Source organism: Aplysia californica, unplaced genomic scaffold (assembly GCF_000002075.1).
Source record: "Aplysia californica isolate F4 #8 unplaced genomic scaffold, AplCal3.0 scaffold00151, whole genome shotgun sequence".
In the NCBI taxonomy this organism is placed as follows: domain Eukaryota; kingdom Metazoa; phylum Mollusca; class Gastropoda; order Aplysiida; family Aplysiidae; genus Aplysia; species Aplysia californica.
This window is the reverse complement of record NW_004797421.1, coordinates 1111360-1120321: the sequence shown is the minus strand read 5'-3', so window position 1 is coordinate 1120321 and position 8962 is coordinate 1111360.

The following is an 8962-nucleotide window of genomic DNA, read 5'->3' as shown; positions in this document are numbered from 1 at the left end:
TTACATGTGGAGCTGCAGTCCAAACAGATTTTTTTTCATTTGTTGTGGTGTGGTTCCTCCCACCCATCTCCCGTCCCAATAGAAACGATTCTGTTGAATCATTCCAGCGATTGTAAGATGTCGGACAGAATTTGGGGGGGGGGGATATATGGGTGCTCACTCATCTTGGTGGGTTAATAGCTTGCAAATGGGATTCTTTCATATTTGAATAGGATTGGTTGACAGGTTCAACATTTCTGTGGGATGTCGTTTCCCAACCTCAGGTTTTGTATCAGTGCTAGTGCTGCAGTGCCTAAAGAAATAGTGTGTGACTCTCCCATGTGGAATTTCTGCTGTAAAAATGGTGGTTGAACACGGGATGATTTGAGGTGCTTCTAACCCAATGAGAACCTTTCTCTTACTACAGCGCTCATTTAGAGGTACTTCTGAAAATTGTGTTTTTACAAGCGGCACTATTTGTTACTTCAGTTGCCACAGTGCTTCTGTGAGGTTTAGGACTGTTGATTCTTTGTTCAGTTGGTACCTTCCAGCCTAACATATATCTGAAATCATGGTCAACTTAAGACTTCTCAGAGCGACTTCTGTGTAGTAATTTCGGAGTAGTTGGAGTGGATGTAAAGCTATGGATGAGATTTCAGATTTCTGCAGTAAGCTGTATGAGGGTTTTTTTAAAATGACTGATGCCTTTAGCTTATGGTATTACATAGAGTGGGTTATCACTCCTATCGCTGAATCGTAGCTTCAGCCAGGTCAATAGAAGATATTTTATGGGTTACCAAAGACAAAAGATCTTTGAGGGTGTACTGTAATCGTCAGGGGCTGTATTTGAATAAAAGCAGAGATAAGGATGCATGCTGTATGTCAACAATAACAGGGCTTCATCAGATTAATGTAAGAAGGAAAAACTGGTCACGTTTACTATTTGTTTGCCCTGATCTTTTGTCCCCTAATCTGGCTACCTCTTCCTTGTGATAAATAAGCACAGTGGTTAGATCACCAACAGCATTCTTTGACAGAAAGCTGTGTACATACCTTTCCCCCTCCACTCTTCCAGTGCTTGCAGGCTAGTGCCGCCAATACTACCATAGACAGGAGGAATGATAACCATGCAATGTCCGTCTTTTTTGCTTTGCTTTGATGTTCTCTTCAGGCAGGATTATAACAAGTGAACACATCAATCAGTGTTTGAAGGCACTTTTGCTTTTTATTCTCTGTCCTTTGCTGACAAAATATATCTCTCTATATTTGTTTTTCAAGGAAACCAGTCCTCTCTTTTGTCAAGGAGGATTGTAATTTTCATTCCTCCTCATCTTGGGCTTTGGTTCTGCAGACTTGTGTTCCTTCCTTTATAGTCGATTTTGCTCAACACACTCTCCTTGGTGAAGTTCTTGGATCCTGAAATTCATGGTTGAAATTTTACTTTTGAAGAGCAAGCGAGACGTGTTCTACTTTATTGTATGTTTTCTCTCCGGAGTTGCCGTGAGATAGGAGACCTGTCTGTGCAGGTTACAATGTTTTGGTGTGAACGGGGGGGCTTTCCTGTGTGGCCTAGTGTACTTACTGTTGTTGTGGTCATGATTCAGTAGCTCTCCTCCTCACTTTCTTCTGCCCTCCCCGTTCCTTTCGTGGGGGGGTTTCTTTTCCGAATTTTTTTTCTCTGTTGTCTCATTGATCTGGTATCAAAATCTAGTCGGGAAGAGGTCAAGGTGGCTTGGCATGAAGAGGAGGGAGTGATAATGGAGATTTAGAATTGAGAACCCCACATCTCTGCGTGTAAAAAGAGGTGAACTTGTTTTATCTTTGTTCTAGCATTATTTGTACGTGGTATCTTTTAAAATGGGACACATAATCCACATATTTATTCTGATGCCACGGCTGAGAGTAGCGTGCCAAAACCATTCCATTGTCTTAGATCTTGTGGACATTGTATGAGTACTATGCAAAGTTACTGCTCTCATTTGGCTACATTTTTCCCCCTTTCCGTCTGAAACAACCATCTTCTGTCTGCATTCACACATCTACCTTTTTTATTTTTTAACATTTTTTTTGCCCCCTTCTTCCGTTGAAATGTTTGCGTGTTGTCCTTTTTGTGGGAGTGGAGGAATCAAGTGACGGGGTTCATGTGTGCTTGAATGAAAGAGGCATTGTTTTGTTACTGATGTCCAAAGCGGTTTTGGTCCAAACTTTGTGTGCTCCAGAAAAGGTTCTTGTTCTCTTTTGTATCATCCATCAGTGAGTTTCGTTGTTCTTGTACTAAAAGACTGCAAGCTGTCTGAAAGGCTGATATACAACTGTAGTGTCTTTGCTACATTAACCCTATCCGTACGTCATTTTTTTACTATCGTATCCATATGACGTGGGGAACTCTGCGCCACCACTTTCCAAAGAGGAAATTTACTCATTACTCAGATTCGTACACTTAGCATAACAGTCTGTCAAAATATTTTTTTGAGAAATACTGAAAGTTTCAAAGCGATCTTTGCACTAGAAGTATTCTAAAATGTGAAGAATACAACCCCGGGCATACGGATATGGTTAAAAAACTTTAAAAACTTCAGCGCACGTTGTTTTTTTTTGGGGGGTGTATAAGTTTGTTTCAGATATCAAATTGTGTATAAAGTTATAAGTAATGTCAGTTGTTCTAACTGTAAAGGAAAAGGTGAATTATGAAGTATTTAAGTATTTATTGTCTTAGCCTCAGAAACCAAAACTTTCAGGGGTTGAAAAAGACTTGTAAATATGACATTGGATAGATAACAAAGAGCTCCTAGATAGTTTGTGGGGCCCCTGCATTGAATAAGTATTGTCTTGTCTTTTGAATTTTCTCTTCTCCTTTTTTTAACTCCTCGTAATCTGTTTTTTTTTCTCCAAATGTTTTATGTTGTCTATTTCATTTCCTATTTTTATTTTGGTTGAGTGAATGTTCATATTGAATGGCACTTTCGTTGTTACAAAAAAAATCACTGGTACTTGAAAAAGGCTGGGGAGGACATTTTTCTGTATTACAGCAGGTGGATTTAACTCCCCCTTCCCTCATTGGTAACTCTTTTTACTTTTTCATGTTGTTTTTTTGTTTTTTTCTACGTTTCAGTCCAGGAACTCTCGTCTTGTGTATAGTGCCCTTTCTTTTGAAAATGAAACCGTAGGTCACTTTCCTCACCCGACTTTGCTTCTCGTGCGAAAAATGACTCAAGACATTAAGCCTCCTTTGTTTCTCATGGCCATACCAAGAGGTTCTGTTACCTTCTTGTACAGGGGGGATGTTTTGAGTCTTTTGTCAGCATGGAAGTAGTTCTTGCCATATGCGCCAGTGACAGCTGTGCTGGGGGGGGGCGCTCTGGATTGATTTTGATTTATTTATTACTGGAGGTACTTCAGGTACTGACATGTTTTCAACTTAACTGTGGTCTTGTTTCATTTTAGGTCATGGGGATTAGATGCTCACTGGGTCGTAGCCCTCTCGAAACAATATTGCTTTATTTCAACCAGAGCTGTGGGCTGATATAAAGTGTTTTCCATCTGACAAAGGGAATTTGTCACTTGTGTTTGTTCTTGGGGGGGGGGGTGTACAATTATGAAGTTATAAAAGTATCATTTCCCCCCTGTTATGAAAACTGTTAGGGTAACTGAAAGTGTTTCTACTGTATTTTTGGGGCTGGAAAAGGTAAAATTAACTGATCGAGGCATTCTATTTTGAAGAATATTATTTGACCAACATTGTATGGCAATGGTAAAAGGTCATTTTACCTTAATTCACAATTTGTCTATTTGGGTGCATCTGAGTTGAAGGCTGTGGTTTGTCAACCCAGAAATGTGGGATTAGGTTTTGCTAGTAGTTGATATTGTATAAATAGAAGGTTTTATATTCAGTTCAGTTGGAAATATGTTGTATTTAGTTCGAAAAGAATTCCAGTGCTAGTTGTCTTGAGTTGGCCACATGTTAAATGTTGTTTGTGTTGCAGAAAGTGTATTTTTTAAAAACCTGCATTTACTGAGAATAATACTACACTGCAAGGGACTCCTAGGTGATGGATGAGAAGGTATCAGGAGAAGAACTTAACATGTCAGTGTCAGTTTGCCCTTGCTTTGTGCCTTATTTTTATTTAAATCTCGAAGTACTGCAGGAGGAGGTTGGGGTTTCTTGGGGATGGATGGAATGGGTGACTTTTGTTCTTTGTACATTTTTTTTTAAAAAGATAATTTCTCAGGTAGGGTACCCCCACCCACCCGCCCCAGTGATGTTGGTAGAATGCTTGCTTCTCACCATTGGTCTCTGGGCTGCAAGGATAGGTGGAGCTGCTTTGTAGAGAGCCTGCCTGTTTTGAAGGCACCCGCCATCAATAAGATTTTGTAAGAAACTGTTGTGATTCACATGTGGAGTTGTCAGCTGTGCAATTATGATCAGGATACTGCATAATATGCGTTCATGTGAAGCTGACGTCTTCAAGATTTATTTCCCCCCTGCCTCTTTATCCTTTTCTTTAATTGTGTGATCTCATTCCTGAACAAGTGTCATTCAGATGGTATTGTCTGCCAAAGCTCTGTTCAGAGTTGTATCCTCCTTATGATGAAATGGGTAATGTGAGTTCTGGTTGTTTTTTGTTAACCAACTTGAGATGACTTCCTTGTACAAATTACTGCCCTGCCAGCCGGGGTTTCTGTGTATATGGATGAGAGACAGATTTACAAGTATTTATTGTTGCTTGATTCATCTCAGAGTTCTCACCAAGTGCAACTGTGGTCCAAAGACTTATGGTGTTTATTGATAAAAAAAAAAATACAATGACAAAAAAAAAATGATAAAGGACTATATTAGTAAAACATAATCAGCATTTGTCTGTCTGATCACAGGCAGGGTTGAGAGAGTGAAAGTGAGAGTAAATGCTGGAGGTGCTGATCCAGAGCCCTGATTTGCTGAAGGTGTTTGAGGCTTCTTGGCAATCAATTCACATTCTTTCCTTTCTGCGATACCATCAAGACGATTCATGCTTCATAAATGATGTAAATAAATAAATGAAACATTTGTGAAAAAATATTCATGACCTGTTCTGTTTTTGTTTTTATTTGTGAGTTTTGTGTACTATATTATTATTCTAAGTGACCAACACCCTCCATTTTTAGCCTTATGGGTGGTTGGCGGGTCCCCTGATGTGTTAGTGGGTGGTTGGCGGGTGCTCTGGTGTGGTTTGCTCCTTCTTTCCTATCGAACATCTATCATCCTTATCTCCCCTTCTTTTTTATGTGTGTTACTCTCTTGTAACAGCTCTAATCTTCTGGCGTTCATATGACCTTATGCAGTTGCGAGCGCAGTAAAACTTCTATTAAAACTAAACTAAACCTGATGTTTTGTGCCTTCTTTCCTGTCCAACATATATCCTCGTGGGTGATTGGCGGGTGCTCTGGTGTGGTTTGCTTCTTCTTTCCTATCAAACATCTATTGTCCTTATCTCCCCTCCTTTATGTTTGTTACTCTCTTGTAACACCTCTAATCTTCTGGCGCTCATATGACCTTATGCAGTTGCGAGCGCCAAAAAACCTCTACTAAAACAAACAAAACATCTATCCTCTTTATCTTTTCTCCTTTTCTTTGTTGTATGTAACTAACTCTTTTAGTAACACCTCATCTTCGGCACTTTTATGACCTATTTGTGTCGCAAGTGCTGTAAAACTTTCTACAACTGAAAAAAACCCTTTCATGTTCATCCTGAACGTGTGTGGGCAATTTCACTCAGCGGGATGCCATTGCCAAGCAGGACAAGCCAAACAATACCTGGTACATGTAGTGTACTAGGAAAGTCCCCTCGAACCACAGGCTCGACACGGTAACAAGTCGACAAATTGGAAACAAAGAGTCTCTATATCTAAATCTTTGGGCCTTCTCGGTGGCGAAATCGGAAACGGCAGGAAATGGACAAGTCTTGGATACCGTAGTAGACACTATGCTAGTGCGGGTCAAATTTTATTTTGACCCTTCCTTCTTTAAATGGTCGCATTTTAAGGACAACGGGCTAACCCATATTGCGGGGGTTTCAAAAATTCTTGACTTACACCAAAAGTGGGCATTACCCTACCTATAATAGGAGGAGTTTGGCTTCTTTGGTGTGTATATATATACAGTATTTGTTTGGTTATAATAACTAGCGAAAACTCCTGGTCTTTTAAAGAAACTACTGAACAAGGGGTAAAAAATTTACCTTCGATTTGTCTCAAAACAGCATTTTTCGGGATAGCCCCCTTGTGTTTAAAAGCGACCAAATACGTCAGAAGCTTCTTTTTCGCGTCTTGTCACCACGACCCTCTTGTGGCCCCAAATGAGTGAAGATTACAGATGTGCATAGTAATACTGTAGTAGGTCAAAATCACGAAGATTTACTTACAAGTTTACTTCTTCCATTATGCGTTGGGTAGAGCAGATGAATTGCAGACTTCTCAATAATCACAACACCCCCGCCACCCCCACCCCCACCCTCTCTCTCTCTCTCTCTCTCTCTCTCTCTCTCTCTCTCTCTCTCTCTCTCTCTCTCTCTCTCTCTCTCTCTCTCTCTCTCTCTCTCTCTCTCTCTCTCTCTCTCTCTCTCTCGCTATCTCTATCTATCTCGCTATCTCTTTTTCGCTGTATGTGTGTGCGCGTGTGTATAGCGGGGATAAAGATGAAGCCGGAAAGCATTTTTCCACCTTTTCCTCCTCTTCTATTCTTATTTTTTCTATATATAGGTGGGTTTAGTTTTTTACACCCCTGTCGACACAATTTAGACAAAGGTAGCAAACTTCGACCTCACCTGTCTAAACAAACTCGGGTTGAGACTGAGGGGGGTGATTCAACGTACAGCATTTCGACAGAAAGACCATGGTAATCGAAGATAATTCTCCCAAAGCGGGAATCGAACTCGGTTCTTCTGAGAGCGACGGCTTAGCCTGCTCAACCGCTACGCCGCAGAGGCTGTGTCTTCATTCGTGTCTCCATAGAAAATAAGGGCGCAACATAATAGTTGCCTCCAACTGAACTACATGTTACTTGTAGTCTGTCCGAGAACTGAAGATGCTTGGGGGCTTTCATGGTCTAAAGGTTCGGTGTTCGCCTCTCATTCCCGGGTTCGTAACCTGACTGCGAGGACAATTTTCTTTTCTGCAAGATGCTCTCCTTTCAGCTTTCCTGTTCTCTTATCATGTTCTGTCGTCTGCTTTCGTCTCAACTTTCTACCCTCTCCCCCTCCTTTACCTTCTCTTCTGGGCTAGTGACTCTTTCTGCTGCTATTTCCAAATTCCTGGCTCCTCCTTACTGCTGTCTTTCAGTCACATCCCTGATCTTATGGTAGGTAAGATCGAACACCTTGGGCCTTCTCGGCTCGGATAAGGGCGAAAAAGTCTCGGAGGTCCCGAGTGCAAATTGGGCCCGTAAAGATCCTAAAATCGATAAAGAGTTGGCTTCGGCCGCCACCTGGGCAATATTCAGATTTAATTCCTTCCAAACTGAAAGAGACTTCATGTGTCCCGCACGCTCATGACTCATGGCCTTATTATGCAGTTGAGAGCGCCGTAACAAAAGAAGAGGATATTTTGCATGGAAAAGCATGTGGACGAGCAGTATTTCCCTCTTCTTAGTACATTAGACACACCCTTGCACCGTCTTTGATTCCAGATGTTCTCACAATTTGGAGCATATCAAGGGAGCCAATATCAGAAAGGAGAGAAGTAGGACTTGGGCTATCTACTTCCTTTAGTCTCTAGTATGTCTACAGCCCATGTGCACCGCTTCAAGATTGTCTGTACACAAAAGTCCATGAGTACTTGTTACTCCGTAAGTCGACAGGGTGATTAAGTGGCACATTACTTTTTGCGGTGGAACCAAAGATTTTAATTTTTAAAATATCCTAACCTTAGAATGTGCACTGTCACGACTGCCTCTCTGTCCTATGTCACACATGTAGGCCTACTATAAAAGTGTGCACACCATGGGCTCCCAAATGAAGGAAAAACGCCAATATCGCTATAGAGAAAAGTCGCTACCACATAATTCCAAAGTTCTGTCTGGCATTTTTGGTCGTTTTGAGTTATTAAGACCATGCGATTAAAACAACAACAACAACAACAGTAAAATATTCAGTCTGCTCTATCAAAACTGTAAGATTATTTGGAGTCGTAAAGATATTCAAAAAGTTCATTCGAATAAAGCTTTATATGATGTGAAACTCAAAATATTTGACGTCAAATTTATCAAAACTAGGAGCTGAGCAGATAGAACGTTGCAGTTCTGAGGTAGCAAGGTGCGCGTGACACCTTTCTCCCCATTGCCCTTAATTTTGTCTCCAAAATTTAAGTCAAATAGTGTGCTCCTCTGTGAACCGGGATTACATCAGAGTATACAATCTAGGTTATTGTATTGTATATATATATATATATTATGTAATAGAAATCTATGGGTAGATCACAGACGGTTCGTAACTTTAATTTTAATTGACGCAGTAAATAGGCCGACGCATTATTTCGAGAAAGAGAAGATGGCCTGGTCAAAGAAAAATTTTTTTTTTATTGAAAAGCTCAAAGCAATGTAAATGTCTGTGGAAGGTGTGGGGTTGAGAAGGGTCGGCCAACTGTAAATAAGCTAAAATGCAATAATTCCATTAATCATCAATAAAGCCAAAAAAAAAGAAAGAAAAGAAAACCTTCGTATTAATGGTGCGCGGATGTCAATCGTTTTCTCTTTGTGTTATAGCTTAAAGATAAAATGAAATACATTTAATCATTTATTATTGGAATTTTGATTCAATTAAATGTATTCTAATGAAACTTATAAGCAAAAACCAAAACCACAAAAAAATAAAAACGATTTTTTTTTTTTATAGTAGGGCTAGCTATGAGTAAGCCTAAACAATGTGTAGTAGTAGTAGTAGTAGTAGTAGTAGTAGTAGTAGTAGTAGTAGTAGTAGTAGTAGTAGTAGTAGTAGTAGTAGTAGTAGTAGCC